The sequence below is a fragment of the Pithys albifrons genome, chromosome Z, assembly GCF_047495875.1.
Source record: "Pithys albifrons albifrons isolate INPA30051 chromosome Z, PitAlb_v1, whole genome shotgun sequence".
NCBI classification, from domain to species: Eukaryota; Metazoa; Chordata; class Aves; order Passeriformes; family Thamnophilidae; genus Pithys; species Pithys albifrons.
The window spans coordinates 59,663,178-59,680,260 of NC_092497.1; the positions used below are offsets into that span (position 1 = coordinate 59,663,178).

Here is a 17,083-nt window from a genome sequence, read left to right on the forward strand (position 1 = left end):
CGGGGCTGTTCCCGGGGTGTCCCGGGGGTGTCCTGAGCATGTTCCTGGGGCTGTTCCCGCGGGTGTCTCGGGTGTGTCCCGAGCATGTTCCCGGGAGTGTTCCCGGGGTTGTCCCAGGAGTGTCCCGGCGGTATTCCCGGCGGTATTCCCTTTAGTGTTCCCGGGATGCGGGATCGGCGTTGCCGGGATACCGTGGCGGGAAGGGGGGTGGGGTGGGTGTGTGTGAGGCGCGCGCAGGGGGCGGGGCCTGCAGTGGCGCGCCTTCCCCTCTCGCGCGCGTCACGGTGGGGCGGGACGCGCTGCGATTGGCCTGACGGGTCACGCGGCGCGGGCGGGGCGCGTGACGCGCGCGGCGGCGGCGGCGGCGGCGGCGGCGGCGGAGGAGGAGGAGGAGGAGGAGGAGGAGGAGGTGCGGCGGCGGCGGCGGCGGCGGCGGCGGCGGAGGCGGAGGGGGCTCGGCTTGGCAGGTACGGACCGTCCGCATCGGCCCCGCCAGCGCCGGGACAGCCCTGGATAACCCGGAATAACGCGAGACAACCCGGGACAACTGCCGGGCCCAGGGCGGGAGGGCGGGCCCCACGCCGGCTCTACCTGCGAGCGGGGCGGGGCGGGCACGGCACCGGCGCCGCTCACGCCTTTGCCCCGACGGGGCGGCGGCTGCCACATCCGGACCGCGTCCCTCCGCGCCGTCCGGGGCGCCGCTGGCCCGGCGGCGGCTCCGCCCCGGCGGGTCCGGCAGAGCCGATCCCGCCCCCCCGGGTCCGCCGCCGGGGTCCAGGCCGGGGACGCAGGGCGGGTTCGGTCCCGCCCCGTTGATGCCTCGTCCCTCTGCTTTGGTGCCTTGTCCCGCCTCTTTGGTGCTCCATCTCTCTCCTTTAGTGCCCTGTCCCGCCCCTTTGGTGCCCCATCCCTCTGCTTTGGTGCCCCATCCCGCTCCTTTAGTGCCCTGTCCCGCCCCTTTAGTGTTCCATCCCTCTCCTTTGGTGCCCCATCCCTGTCCTTTGGTGCCCTGTCCTGCCCCTTTGGTGCCCCCATCCCCGTCCTTTGGTGCCCCCATCCCCGTCCTTTGGTGCCCCCATCCCCGTCCTTTGGTGCCCCCATCCCTGTCCTTTGGTGCCCCCATCCCTGCCCTTTGGTGCCCGATCCCTGTCCTTTGGTGCCCGATCCCTGTCCTTTGGTGCCCCATCCCTGTCCTTTAGTGCCCCATGCCTGTCCTTTAGTGCCCCATCCCTGTCCTTTGGTGCCCCAGTCCTGTGTGACAGCCCTGTGGGCTTGGTTTGGGCTCTTCGTGTTGTTTTCTCCTTTTCCTTCCTTCTTCGCTGTCCTGTGGCCGCGCTGTACAGGTTAGCAACGTTCCTGACTTTTACAGTGGGTTTGGAGCCCTCACAGTGGGGCCTTCCCGGTGCCACTGGCCTGGCTCTTTTCCTTCGGGTTTTGGTGCTTTGTGTGTTCATGTTTTTGGTGTTTGTGGGGGTGCTAAATACTCACGTTTAGTGTTTGATAATGAAGTACAGAGAAGGCCATTAAACATCCCTTTCCATGTTGAAGTGTGTTTGGTTTGACTTTCCATGGACATACACCTCTGGAAGTGACACAGCCCTTGGGAGGTCCTGGGGGTTTTGTTGGATTTCAGGAGAGCATCATTGCTTTTCAATTAGGTGCCATTATTTTTCCCTGCTTTGAAACCCAAAGTGACTTTGATGCTCTGCTTTATTCTAATGCAGCTTCTTTTGAGAAATTGCAATATGAAAAAAAATCTGGGTAACACATGAAACTTTTTGACCAAAAAAAATTACAGGGTATTATTCTAAGTTAGTTTTACCTGCTGAATAATATATAGGAAAGAAATTGGTGATACAGTTTCCTAGGTGTAAGTGCTACTCTTTGGAAGAGTCAGGGAGATGGGACATTCACACTTACAATCTGCTCATTGCAAATGATGGACACATTATAGGTTGAGTTACAGTAATGACTATTGTTGGTGACACCATGTAGGTTGTGTCCTTTTATAAATTCCTTTTTAATGTGTTGACAGAAATTGCCAGTACTGCTACAGCTTTAAAATATACACATGTGGAATGTTAGCCCCAGAAGAGCTGGACTTTGGAGATTTGTTTTGAAGGTGAATATCAGTTCTTGTACGTGCAAGGTTACTTAGCTGAGGAAAATATTAATTATCCATCACCTTTCCTGATTTTCTTTATGTCACAACTGAATCTTTCAAAGGGAGATGCCTCATCAGGTGGTGTTTGTATTACCAATGTATAGAATGATAATGTAGAAATAATTCTGGTACTTTAAAGTAAAGACTCTAGACCATAGAGGGTCTGAGGAACTGTAGAGTGATACAAAGGAAGGTAAGATGGGTGTTCATTAGGAGGGAAGGAGGGTTGACATTTACCTCACTGGCTTAAAAGAGATTTAACCAAGAGAATAATGGGAACCAAGGTTTGACTATGTGGGGTCACACTGCAGGTGGGTGACATAGGATGTATTTCCATACTTAGGGCGGTCCCGTGGTGTAAAGGAGAGCACTCTGGACTCTCAATCCCAAGTACCTGAGTTCGAGTCTCAGTGGGGCAGTCCCCTGGCAGTTCAATCCCTCCCTGCCATCCCATCCCATCAGATCTGGGATGCTCAGCAGGGTCAGCCCTGGTCAGTACTGGGGGCTGTGACAGTCCCAAGGACTTCGCTGTCACTGTCCAAGCTCACTCGGCCGTGGCAGATGGACCTTGGGACTGAAATGGTGGTGCCAGTTCTGTGCACGCTGAGCCTCACCTAAAACATCCACTGCACAGGCTGGACGGGCACATGGGGAGAGCCCTGCCCAAATCTGTGTTCGCCAAGTCTGGCCGTTACGTTTCCATACTTACTCAGGTTCTTAGTTCAGTGTGGTTCCCCCTGTGATGAAGAGCGGAGGTGCTTTGGTGTCACCAAGTAGGTTTGTGCCAGACACGAGTGCGGCGCAGGCATCGGTGGCTTCTTCTTTGTCCGTGAGGAGACCCCCTCTCCCTGCCCGGTTTGCCTCCTCGGTGGGATGTTCCCACAGCCTGGAAGCAGCAGGGTGAAGGAAGGTATGCTGCCTTGTCAGGCTGAAGGCAGAGAGAGCTGGCGGCAAGCCCGGAGTTGCTCCATACAAGGAGATGGGCTCGGAGCATGAGGTCATCACTTCGCAGGGAGGAGTTCTTTTGCAGTGTGTGGGAAGTGGGTCTAGGAAAAGGAAAAGATTCTTTTGCTGGGGGTGGGAGGGGGAAAGGGTAGGAGAAGAGAAACAGCAACAGAAGAGAGGAAAGCCTAAATCCATTCCAGCAGGAAGTAAACTGCATTTATGCTCTTACCCTAAGATAAAACTGTCCACTTAGTACTGCCCTAATTGTAGTGTTGATGTATTTGCCTTATAAAAATGGATTTTGAAAACTTGGAGAAGAGGTTTGTTATACAGTGGAGATAGTCTTGGTATTGTTCAGTATGCACCATTTTATTAGGGATTTAAAGGGTTCAAAATACTGTGCATGAAAACACGCAGAAAGATTCTGATGTGTAACATTTGCATTAGGTAACTGTAGCATTTCTTTGCAAAGGTTTATTTTGGAAACTTTCTTAGTAGTGAATCAGTGGAAGTGATAGCTTTGTTTCCAGGGTTTGAGAGAAGACAGTTACCTCTTCTTTTAAGCTCTGTGTGTGGTCACATACAGTGCATAGGAAGTTTTGGTGAGAATTCTGAAAAGGCAGCAATAGTGCTTTTAAAAAGGCTTTCTTTTGTGTGTGTGTGTGTCTTGTTTGGGATTTTGTTTTGATCTTGTAGGACAGCTATGTTTGATGGAGGGTTTTGATTGCTGTTGTCATGTACCATGAAATCATATTTAAGAGCATGACTAATTATTTTCTATTTCCTACTGCAAGTTTAAATGCAGAGTTAAGTTTGGTTTTGAGTGCAATCAGCAGTGTGTGTTTCCCTGATGATGATACAACTAAACTCCCAATAAATTAGGACTTAGTGCTGTTTTTAATCTGAGTGAACTGGACTTCATGACATCTTTCTACTTTGGATCTCAGATTGCTGTTTGCTCTGTCATAACAAGCCTCCTTTGCATTGCTGCCTTCTGCACTAGAAAGAAAGTGCCAGACGGTTTAAACACACACAGTTTAAAACTTTCTTTTTCACATACAGGTTCCTTACTAACCTGCTCACAATACAGAGCAGGTTGTAGAGACAATTCTCTGTACTTGTACCTTTGCTGTTCTTCAGTGACTGATTTCTGACCAGTTGTATGGCCTTGTCAGAGTTTCTGATCTTTGCTATGTATTAGTTGGCTTTTTAGAACCTTATTTATGCTGTGGACTCTCACCTTGAGCAGAAAGGGTGTTTTGTTAGGCTTTCTGATACCATTGGTGTTATTTTCTGCTAAGGGGAGGGTTAGTGCTCAGACTGAGTCTGTCCCTTGTTGTTGACAAGGTGAAGGTGGAGCAACAGCAGGAATTGCATCCTGGGAGACGTTTCTGTGACATTGCTTTCTATTAAGACAATTACATGAAACTTTCAAGTGTTGAGGGAGAAGTGAACCCACCATGTGTGTGCTTTAAATCTGTATGTAGGTGTGCTGTCCAAAATTGCTTGCACAATTCTTTAGTCCATTTGCAACCCTGTCTTATTAAGTGCTAGTAAGAAAATACTTAATAAATACTTAACAGTTTTTCCTGTATTAGGCATTTTTCTATATGGTGTTCAAGTCTGGGTCTGGGTCAAGTCACCACTTGATCTTAAGAGTCTCTCAACCTCTTCATACTATGGTTTTGGAAGTGATTTATTTCTTCATGACAAGCTGAGACATTAAGAAATTAAGCTTAAGCATAAAACTAAATTACCATCATTAAAACTTACTGAAAAGTTTGTGATTGTTGCATATTATGTAAGCACTCTTTGCCAGAAGCAGAGGTGAAATCCAGAATAAAGTGCATTAATCACAAGCTCTTTGTTACCTGAAATGGCCTGTTTAATAACTGGGAGACTTATAATTACAGCAAAGAGCCTGACAGGGTCGTGAAGATGAGCCCCTCTGACAGTGCTAACTCACACTCAGAGCACTCCATCCTCTCTGATAAATGAATTGGGCATTTATGGAGAAAAGCACTGTGAAAATATTCACGCACATAATGCTTATTTCAGAGAGGGTGGCATTTACATTTTGATCGTCATTTTGTGAATCTCTTCATTTCAGTGCTTGGTTTGTCAGCTTTGCTACTTTTTGACAGCTCTGTTTGTGTCTAACTTTTTGCTTTAGAAAAGTTAGAAAAATCTTTTCTATGGGCAGCATAGTGTAACTTTCATGGTTCATCAAAACATTTGTAGTCTCTGCTGTTTGAATTGAGAATGGCAGTTTTGAGTTTTATTTCTCAGTTCAGAACAGAGTTGGAAAGGGCATAAATTTAATGGTTATTCAATAAGACAGGAATAATTTTATTGAATATTTGGTGCTGTGATGCTCAGGAAAATAGCATATTAATAATGGCTCAGCTGGTGGAGGTTGTCAGCTGCTCAGCCAGTAAATCACAAAATTCACCCCTGGTGAACCTGCAAACAAGTAAGAGTAGGATTGTAGGATAAACCACGGTCTTTGAATACATAAAGCTTGTTCTATCTGCTGTTAAATTGTATAAATTTGTTCAGATCTGTTCAGTGTAATGTACTGCCACTGTGTTTGTTAAAATTCAGCTTTTTGAATTATGCCAAAGCTTTCTTTAGTGTTTTGGGTGTCTTTCAGATGGCATCTGATTGCCTGTTTGTGGGTTCTGCTTTGAAATGTTCATGAGGGTAAAATAATACCCAACTGTGTTTGTATTCCAAGTAGATTTCAGGTATTACAGATAAGGGGTGTAGGCAAGTGAAGTGGTTAAGCTTAAAAATATGACAGCTTCAGCACTGTAAAAAGTGGTACTTTCAAATCAAAGATGCTATCCCATCAGCAATACGTGAGAACTGGTTTTGTAGCCAATGTTAAGGAAAATCGTACAACTTTGCAGCAGCTTTTTACTGATTAGAAGAGAGAAAACATGGAATCAGAAAAACAGATGCTTGTTTATTCTTGGTGTATTTGTTGTATGTTGGTGCTGTGAATGGTGTGTTCCCTCCAAAGGAGAGTACCTCTGTAATTTCCATAGTATGGTTGTTTACTATTTCAGCAGATGTGATAATTGCAGTTCACCAGATAAAAGGAAATGCCAGATTTCCTAAACACAGAAAAAAAGTGTTTGCAGTTGGAGTGTGTGTCTGAAAAAGCAAAGAATTGTAAAGTGTCTGTAACATAAAGTCCATTTAATACCCAATTATGCCTTTTGCAGTAGGTGAATGTTGAAATTGGAGTGGAAAATCTCTTTTATCAGTGAATGTGTTAAGTAAATCTGAAGCCACTATTTAAATGAGTGCAACTGGCATCTAGATTATCTGATTTAGCTAAATGATTTTTTTTTTTAATGTGAGAAGGTAATTACATGCCACTGTTATTGAGGCCAAATCCCAGTTGGATTCAGTCCTTGTCTTCCTCCATGGCCTCTCAGTTTTCCATGCCATGTGCTTTCCAGCTCTGCTTCTCTGGGGCCAGCTGGGACCCTCTGAAAGGAACCCTGCCCTCAGCTCATGAATGGTTTTCTCCAGGCTGTGCCTCAGCACACTGCAGCAGGTTTGTGTCCTTTACACAGCAGTCTTCCAGAGGTATCCTATCCCTGTGTGCCTATTGTCCTAAAGCTTTGTGTTTCCATGGAGCACTCAGTGCATGCCCTGTGCTAAAAACCAGTCTGGTAGGCCCATAATGTGATAATTTCTTGTGCTCTGGTATTTCATCACCAAACTCCCCCAAACCTGGAGCCTTCAGTGGAGATGTAGGGATTAGCAGTGTGGATGTGGATACTCTGCTTTCCAGGGGGTGGGAGCTGCCATTTCCCAAGCAGTGGTTATGCAGATGGTTGCTAATATTTGTTTATTACAGTGGTATGGCTTGTGTCCCTCTACAGAATTTTTTCTCAGGTGATTTGGCATTTCAGCTTTAAAGATAAAGGCAGGCGAATTCCCTTCAACTGTCTGAGAGTATAGAAGGGCACTCAGCAATAGGACAAGGGGGCATGGGCTCAAGCTCTGCCAGGGGAAATTGAAGTTGGAGATCAGAAGAAAATTCTTTGCAGAGAGAGTGCTCAGGCATTGGAATGGGCTGCCCAGAGAGGGGGTGGATTCCCCATCCCTGGAGGTTTTTAAGGTGAGATTGGCCGTGGCACTGAGTGCCATGATCTGGTAAAGGGACTGGAGCTGGACCAAGGGTTGGACTTGATGATCTCAGAGGTCTTTTCCAACCCAATTGATTCTATGATTCTGTGAATTCTGAGGGAGCTAAATAACCTTTGCCTACAATACAAACATTATTATCATCCCTAACATTTTTATTTCTGGAGAATATCCATGGGTGGTGCTTTGGTATGAACAACATCGTACTTCTAAAGGACATGTTGGGTGCTTAGTATAATATCTGGAAGGAATAATTTTTAGGTACAGAATGAAAGACTGAGGGATAAAATACTAATCTATTTCAATGAATATCAGGTAGGCCAATCTTGTGTACACAAATAAATTTCCATCTGAAGAGTCCAAGCATGCATTTTTTCTGCACCTGTGCACTTCAGTACCATTAGTTTAGACACCTGGAAGATCAAACATCCACAACTTTTAACTGTTACAACTTTTGTTGCAGCACCCAATAATTAAAGCTTGATTCATTTATACATTTTCAAATGAGAATACTACCCTTCAGAAGGAGTGTTTATATATAACAAGGAAAGCTGATGATACCCAAACAAAATTGTATGGATCTAAAAATGATAGGGTAGGTTTCTTTATGTGTCTTAAAAAGTTAGGACTGTAGATATTTGTGGAATGTGTGTATTAAAAGTTACTACATACTTGAAGTGTTTAAGAAGGTACAAATGCATAGTTCAGTCATCTGCCCTTCTGGTGACTCTAAAGTGAGAGTATCCCATTTAAAGAGAGGGTTATCACAGTATCTTTTAGGATGTGGAGCATGGCAAGGAAACGTTCAGTTCAGGAACACCAAACAAAGGCTTGAGGCAACACCTCTCACTGAACCACAGGACTTGTTGTATTTGCTGCAGTGTCACAGCCTGGAATATCAGCTGTTGGGAAGGGACAGGACTCTCATGGACCTGTGTTCCTCCTGACCAGGCTTTCTGTACAAAGTGCCGTGTAATCAAACTACATTAAATGTGATACAGTGTTGCCAAGGAAATAAGTGACCTCGAGAAGACTGAATGAACAATGAGTTAACTAAGTAGAGGGTTTAATGAACCAGAAGGATGTAATTAGTTTAATGAAGGAGGAAAGAAGAGGAAACATTCTGATTGCTCTTTGAATTTCTTTTAGAAGAGCAATAAATACTTGGAACTATATTATGCTTCTTCTGAGGAGACAGTATTGTCATATATTACAAACTAATGGCAGATTTGTTATCTAATTGTTTTGTCTGAAGCGAGAAATTCTAGCTAATGTTGGGCCATAAGAAGAAATTAAATTGCCTCTAGACTCCTATGTGCTTCACATCCTGTGGATTTATCTTTTTCTATGGCTGTCCTTAAATATTGAGAGGTAACTCAGTGCTTCTGAAAGAAGCTTCTAGTAGTATTCTTGAATTCTAAGCTGTGCAGTGGCAACAGCTAGATGAGTTTTGGGTTCTGAAATCTTTCCAGTGAGGAGTTTTACGTGCTGCTTTGTCACGAGAGACACTCATATTATATGAGTGTTCTTCCCTCCTGTTTTCCCAGAAGAGATACTTGTGAAGGAGGCCTTGGGCCTGAGGGTTTGCACTTGGGTTTTGTGTGTGTGTTCATTCTGACTTACCATGTATTTGTCTCAAGACAGATGGATATCAACATATGAAACATTTCCTTCAGAGGTATGGGGCTTTTTTCATATAAGGAAGATTGCTTCCTACCTTCAAACTAGAGAAGTTGGCATCTAATTGAATTAAAGAAATCCTCAAATAAGTAAGTTAACTGTGCATAGAGTAATTCAAAGTGGTTACTACAAGTACTTTTTAGTTTAATTGTTGACTCTGGACACCACTCGTCCTAGAAGTTCTTTCTACCTTTGTTCATCTGAGACAGAAAACCTATTGAATATGCAATATTTTAGTTGTCTTTTGCTTTAATACACTATGTTATGTACACTTGAAGCAAGCTTGAGTGACTGGTGTGTGTGGGTTTTATTTTATTTTCAATTTGTGCCAACTTTTGAGCATTTTAGCATTTTATGTTTCTTTGTAACTCTAGAACGGTCTGGTTCTTTAGCTGCTAGGCTTTGTTTACAAATGCAAATACTGATGCACAGAACCTGCCAAATGAGAATCATTTTTATCAGCCTTATTCTTCTCAGTTGAATATGTTAAGATGTAGTGTGGGAATAAATGTTGCAACCTGTGGAATTGAGAGTTCAGTGAAAATCTGTTCGTCAGGAACTCTCTATTGAGGCTGTGCTTTTCTTTGGCTTTCCTTGCATCCTGGAACTTACTTTAAGGAAAGTTCAGTTCTTGGAAAAATAGAGGAAAGAAAGCTGTTTTGTACTTCTAAGCACATGAAAGGTAACAAGAAACTAGGTGCATTTACCCTTTGAAAGGAAAATATGTGTGTGACTTTGTGTGCTTTCAGAGGTAACAAGGCAATAGCACTGGGCCCTGAGTCAGGTGGCAAGGTCTGACTTCTGGCAGCCATCCTGGTGCTTCTGTTCCTGACCTGTATCAGAGAATCATAGAATGGATTGGGCTGGAAAAGACCTCCGAGATCATCAAGTCCAACCCTTGGTCCAACTCCAGTCCCTTTACCAGATCATGGCACTCAGTGCCACGGCCAATCTCAGGTTAAAAACCTCCAGGGATGGGGAATCCACCCCCTCTCTGGGCAGCCCATTCCAATGCCTGAGCACTCTCTCTGCAAAGAATTTTTTTCTGATCCCCAACTTCAATTTCCCCTGGCAGAGCTTGAGCCCGTGCCCCTTTGTCCTATTGCTGAGTGCCTGGGAGAAGAGACCAACCCCCACCTGGCCAGAACTTCCCTTCAGGTAGTTCTAGACAGTGCTGAGGTCACCTTTGAGCCTCGTCTTCTCCAGGCTGAACAATCTGCCTTCTCCTGCTTGTAATTCCTGTGTGTGGTGAGATTCAGTCTTGCTGTTTACCTGTGACTGAGGTGAAAACTTCTACATCGTGGAAGAAAAACTGGTTGAGCAACTGCACCTAAAAAACACTTCCTGCATGGTTCACCACCAATTGTCTGCTCTCCCTTGGCACATTTTCTTCACAAGAGGCCTGAGATGATAAAGAGTGCTGAGAAAGTTACCAGGGAGGCAACAAAGAGCCGCAGGTGTGGTGGAGAATTAGATCACTGTTTAGAATGATCTTGGCAAATGGGAGATGTCATCTGGAACAAGGCGGGTGTTAAGTGAGCATGAAAGTTCCCTGGTTGTCTGTAGGCTGGACTGCATGGTTGTGAGATGGGGGAGGAAACAGGGAAGGGTGCAGTTCTGTGGAAAAGGGCCTGGAATTTTTGCTTAACAAAGAAAGAAGGATACTGTATCATGTTGTTGGGAAGACCTTAAAGCACTTGGGCAAGCAGGTCAAAAGTAATTTGAAGTTATCCCTCTGCTCTTCTCAGAGTTGTTGGGTCCTGCAATACCCCACTGCTTTAGCTTCTGAACTCTAAATGAGATGGGGACCAACTGGAGGATAGCAGTGCTCTGGAAAATATTAGAAGATTGAAAGAATTAGAATCATTTAGTCAAAAATTAGCATATTTGTGATGTAGAGAAATGGCTGGTCTCTCTTCTACCTTCAGTTATGGGACTGGGAAGGTGAGATTTGGTCATGAAGAAGGTTTCTCCTGATGGCAGAGGAATACTGAATCAGATGGTCTGACAAGACTGAGGCTTGACAAAAATCTTTCTGCCATAGGTACATATATATTTGTGTTTTATTGGTGAAAGGTGAAAGAATTAGATGGTGTCTTTAGATTATAATAAGCCTCACACATGATTGTTAATGACTTACTGCCCTCATGTGTATTACTGCCATTTGCATGTGTATGAGCTGTTTTCTGTCCTGTTCTTTGGTGGATCTCACTGCCTCTTATTTGCATGTGTTTTTAATAGGAATACAGCTGCAGGAGCTGCTGGGTAAAGTGTGGTCTTTGTACAGCTGCAGGGTTAGGAGAGTGAGAGGTCACTGTTCGAGGATGTTTGTACCCAACCAAGTGAAATCCAGTGCTTGCTGCTGTCAGATAAGAAGGTTCTATTGGCACAAGTGTAGAGTAATAGTTTCTGTTCTGCTTTTGCAGTTTAGAGACATGTTGAGATGGAACTTCTGCTGTTCTAAAGGTCTGGCTTTTTAATGAATTTTTATAATAATTTTTGTATGTATTTGTTTTGTGGTTTGAGAAATGTCCTTAGGCATTGAATTATCTCATTTAATTATTCAGTAGGCAAAGAAATACATAAGAGCAACTTCGTAAAATTTCATTTGATGTTTTTAAGTTCTTCTGGGAAATGCTTCAGGCATCTGACATACCATGTCACTTTGTGCTATAATGATTTTTTTCGTTTTTCTGTGTACTTTGGTCTTACACCCATTGTACTTAACCTGCTTTGTGACCTACAAAATTCTCTTTACTTTCTTTGTGTCGGAGCTGCTCCATGATCAATACTACCTATATTTTTGGGGTGTTTTATGTTTTTCACGAGGCAGGAGAATTTGAATATGAATGTATTAGCAGTGTGAGAATGTACATGTTCTCTCTTCACTGCATTAAAGTCTAATTCTCTGGATGGTTTCTAACCTGACCACTTCAAAGCACTGAACAAATGTTTTTGAAGGTGTATGTTCAAAGACTACTAGAACATTTTCAGGTTATGGCATTAAATGACTTGTACCAGTGTATTATGCTGCATTTATTGATATGTGACTTCATGTGCTGTTTTCTATACTTGTTGCTCCATGTTCTGAGGTTCTGCAAGTTTTTTAATGATTTGTCAGTTTTGATTGATCTTATAATTTTGTATAAGACACAGATGATTATGAAGTGACAGATAGGCAGGTGACTGTTCTGAAGGGCAGCCCAGGCCCTGGCTCAGATCCTGGTGAGGCTTCTGACTCTCCTGCTTGCCAGTCTTTGTCTCTTAAATCTTACTCTGCAAGGTCTTCACTTCTCTATCAGTTTCCTGTCAGAGACATCAGCAGAAACTTCCAACTTAGAAGACTTTTGTTGTCTACCACTTCCAACACCTTTTTCCACAAGATCCTTGACTCCTTCAAAGAACTCTTCAAGTTGCAAAGTATGACTTGACTCTGCAAAACTGTGTTTGTTTTTTTCACCATATTATTCTAGTCTACAGATTCTTAAATATGATGCCTTGTCCAGTATCGAAGCCAGACTGTTGTGCTTCTGCCAATTGCCTTGTCAGCTTGAAAAGATTGGATAAATTTTCCACTGTCCATTCCTCTTTATTTAGGTTATCTTAAGCCTAAGTTTTTTCAGAATTAATAGTTTGGCAATTTAATAATTGGTACTTGAACACTTGGGCTCAGTAACATCTGACTGGTGAATTTTTACTGTTGGTATTTTTAAATGCTCATCTGATGCTTCATTGTGAGAAAATGCCTTATATATCCTCAGTCTAAAGAGGATCTGGTGGGGAATGGCTTTGACTGTCTTGGTATTAACTTCAGAAAACAACAGGTCATCTGATTGTCTGCTCTGTCCTTATGTTCTTATAATTCTGTCTTCTATATCTTCATTTTCTAGTGGATTATTGCATTGGGGTAGCAGGCTGGCTGTAACTATCAGATTCTGCCATGTTTCAGCTCAGAAATAGCAATGGGAATTTTGTAACAAAATCACAGAATCTCAGACTATTCTGAGTTGGAAGGGACCCACAAGGGTCATCGAGTCCAACTCTGAAGTCATTGGCCCACACAGGGGATTGAACCCATGACCTTGGCATTATTACAACCAAGTTTTAACCAACTGAGCTCATCTATTTCCCCCTGACAGGTGGCTGTGCAGTTCACTGGACAGCTTTTGTTATCCCTCAGTGTACCAGCAGTGTATGCCCATCAGTTAGACTGGTGCTGGACTTGTATTACCAGTTTTAAATTCCACTGATGTCCTGGTGAAAATATGCACATAGGTAGGAAGTCAGTAGTAATGGGAATGCTGAAGAAAAGTTGGGTTTGTATTTTATTTTTATACTGACAAATGAAATTCTCCACTTTGTGTGATATCTATCTATATCTGAGAGAGTAGTATTAAAAAAAAAATTACACTCCTTGTCTGTGTGCAGGGAGCAGAAGATACAACTTGTCTATGTTTAAGTGGCTCCAATTTGTTTTTTCATTCAATAAATGGAATTTTCATAAGGGCTTCATATTGGCACATGCAATTCTTTAACATCTGCTTGAGAGCTGAGTGTGCCCAGGTGTGGTGTAGTGTGTGTTCTTCTTTCAGGAGTCCCATTTTAACAAGGATTAAGACTGATGTTCCTGTCCAGTGATATTCTGGTGTTTCCACCTCTTTTGTATTTGTGATGGGAAGACTGGAGCCAAATGTACTCTTAATATCTTGCTCCTGCTTGTAATTTTTGGCTGTTGAAGACTTTCCTTTGGGCTTTGTGACTTGGAGACAAATGATTTTAAATCTGTTTTAAAAAAACTGTGGTGAATTTTGTGATGCTTACAGCCTCCTGTGTTTTTTTCTCCTTATGTATCTGCTTGCATAGCTGCTGTTCCTTTGCAGGGACTGAGTGTAAGCATCACTTAGTCTTTTCTATTTTTGGTCACGGAGAATGGAAGTTTTGTATTTATATTAGGCAGTTCTTTGTTTCTAGAATGTCACTAAGTAACCAGAAAAGAATACTAAATAATGCCTTCTTGAATATGAAGTAAGACTATCACTTAACAAGATTTTATAAATGTGTCTGTGATCAGAGCTTTGTTTTAAATAATGAATATAGAAAATAGTTCTCTTTTCTGGACTTTTATGCGCTGTGTTTGTCTTTCAGTTTTGCTTCATGTGCCTTTTCTTGCAAGGGCATTGCTAAACTATTATGGAATGTCTCATCTAAAGCTGGACATTCTGGCCTGAGATTGTGAGTGAATGTGTAACATGGGATCAGATGTGGATTATACAGTGTACCTTGCACTTGTAAGCTGTATGCAGTGACTGTTTCTTATTATTTTTTATATTTTATGTACCTTTCTCTTAACATAAATCCTCAAAGACCTCTGTGTCAGTTTCCTTCACCTGGATTGCAGTCCAGAGTTACATCTTGTAATTGTAGTGCTGTGGTCATTCTTCCTGACCTCTTACTGTTCTGGATATTGGAGTAATTAGAGCCATGTAAGAAATCTCTGTGTCTTGATTGGGCCCTTTCTCATGTGGCCACTTGTTTTCTTTCACTTGTGAAAATACCACTGCTAACTTTGTCTTTCAGATAGCAAACTGTGGCCTTTCATGCTTTCATTTTCTTTTTAATGGGTTTCTATTTTTGTTTTATCAGGGTGAGGTTCGGAAATAAATTAAATTATCTAATTTTTCAACTACAATACACTATGTCATAAGAAATTCCAAGAACTTAAAAAACACCAAACTTCTCCTATATGTGTAGAGATAAAATTATTTCCTCACTCAAATTTTGTGTGTGAAATGATGGCATACTATTCCTTGCAGCCATTTGAGAAGTCTGCTCTTACACTTTTTCTTAAACTCTGTCTCTTTTTAAAAGAAATCTGTCTTCTGGTAGTAATCTGACAATGCAGAGCAACTTACCTAAGTGTAAGTTTTGTAATGTATTTTAAAATGATGAAATACTAATAAAATTTTGATATGTTTTTCTTTCACAGAGTCCCCAGAAAAGAAGAGAGAAGTGTATTTCAGAAAGTGAAAATCAGAGGAAGTAACTGCTGACACAAGAAAACTGTACCAAGGAACATTTTTTGAGAAAAATTTTTAAGGTATGTGAGCTGATGTTGTGCTTTGCAGAAGAGACTTTCTGAAAATGAGCTGTCTGTTTTACTCTGAGTGGACCTGTATTTTAAAGTCAGTTATGAAATAAACAGATGAACTTAAGTTACCACTTTGGATGTTTATTGTTGGCAATAGCTCCATGGAAGCAGGAGTTTTGCTGGTTCATATTGCTTACATTTCATATCAAATGCATGGGTGGATAATCTCCTGAATAGGTGCTTAGCATAAACAAATGGTATGTAAAACACATGTTTTGTGTTTTATGGTCTTGTACATTCCAGAGGTAGATCCTACACTGACAGAAATGTCAATTGTTTAGCAGTCTGATTTTTATTTAAGGTGTGGATGGAGAGCTAAGAATGATTGATGTCATTATTTCAGTGCAATGTATCTACTACAAGCCTCACACTCAGAAATTGAGATGGGCTGTCTAACAAATTGGTAACAAAATTGCTTATGAATTAGTACAGAAGCCTTGAATTTGAGGATTTGTCTCCTGAATCCAAATCCTCTTTCTTTTCTGATTTTGAAGTATTCTTAATGTTTATCAATAGTGTTTGCAAAATCACAGAATCACAGACTATTCTGAGTTGAAAGGGGCCCACAAGGGTCATCGAGTCCAACTCTTAAGTCAATGGCCCACACAGGGGATTGAACCCATGACCTTGGCATTATTATAGTCAAGTTTTAACCAACTGAGCTAATCTCATGTAAGGCATTCTGTATGATTTGGAGACCATGCAGATTTAGGAGCAGGGGAGTTGACAGCATGTCAGGAGTGAGTGTGATACTGTGCTCATTCCATATCCCTCCTTATGGTGAAGCCAGATCTCTGGTGTGCATTCCTGTTCTGAATTTGAGTGTGGGCCAGGTCTCCTTCCTGGGTTTGTCATTACAGTTTCCTATGTTGTTACTGATAGTGCGAAACTACAAGCTCCAACTATTGCATGTAGAGCCATAATTAGTTTAAGATTAACATCTTGGGTATAGTTGATGACAATACATAACAGAAGACATTATAAAGGCAGGAGAGCATCCTGTGAGAGCATTGTTTTGCACGTGCTCTCTTCTTTGCTCATGTGATTTCAGTGTCAGACACACAGGGCCACTGATCTGGCATGGCATGGCCACTCTCCTGTCACAGACAGGTTGCAGTCAGAGAATCATAGAATGGATTGGGTTGGAAAACACCTCTGAGATGATCAAGTCTAACCCTTGGTCTAATTCCGGTCCCTTTACCAGAGCATGGCACTCAGTGCCATGGCCAAGCTCAGGTTAAAAACCTCCAGGGATGGTGAATCCACCCCCTCTCTGGGCAGCCCATTCCAATGCCTGATTACTCTCTCTGGAAAGAATTTTTTTCTGATATCCAACTTCTATTTCCCCTGACAGAGCTTGAGCCTGTGCCCCCTTGTGCTATTGCTGAGTGCCTGGGAGAAGAGACCAACCCCCACCTGGCCAGAACTTCCCTTCAGGCAGTTCTAGACAGTGCTGAGGTCACCTCTGAGCCTCCTCTTCTCCAGGCTGAACACCCCAAGCTCCCTCAGCCTCTCCCCACAGCACTTTACAAGTTGATTGGTTATGCAAACTGCTTTCTTCAGAGTTATTGCTGGGTTCTAGGAAGACTGCTAATGCTGGAATATTGTCTTTATTTGCTGAGGGGAGTGTTGCACTGTTGAAGGATTACGTGAGTGGCACTGAAGTTTCACACTGTTACGCTGACAGAATTTAACTGTACCTTGTTTGGAATCTGACTGCACTGCCATGGCAGTGCCTGAGACAAGTTGTACACTCTCTGCAGTAACTCTGCTTAAATTTCTAGGTAATCACAGACTATTCTGAGTTGTAAGGGACCCACAAGGATCATGAAGTTCAACTCTTAAGTCAATGGCCCACACAGGGGATTGAACCCACGTCCTTGGCATTATTACAACTAAGTTTTAACCAACTGAGCTAATCTCAGGGTCTAGTTTGGAACTGTTTAGAACTGTTTGAGATGTGGTTGCTCTTTCACACTATG

General features: G+C 42.8%; 1 protein-coding gene across 6 annotated transcripts in view; it reads left to right on the forward strand.

Moving 5' to 3' along the window:
* Nucleotides 1-398: 398 nt before the first annotated feature.
* The window catches only part of FER (FER tyrosine kinase), a 161,522-nt gene continuing 144,837 nt past the window's right edge, over nucleotides 399-17,083 (forward strand). For 3 of the 6 annotated variants that reach the window (XM_071579890.1, XM_071579894.1, XM_071579896.1), the window contains exons 1-2: nucleotides 399-467; nucleotides 14,940-15,050. The gene's annotated coding sequence lies outside the window, so the exon portion shown is untranslated. Of the gene's footprint in view, nucleotides 468-2,100; nucleotides 2,123-9,025; nucleotides 9,043-11,398; nucleotides 11,420-14,939; nucleotides 15,051-17,083 lie in introns of those variants that run through there. The other 3 variants (XM_071579891.1, XM_071579893.1, XM_071579892.1) reach the window with 3 other exon arrangements.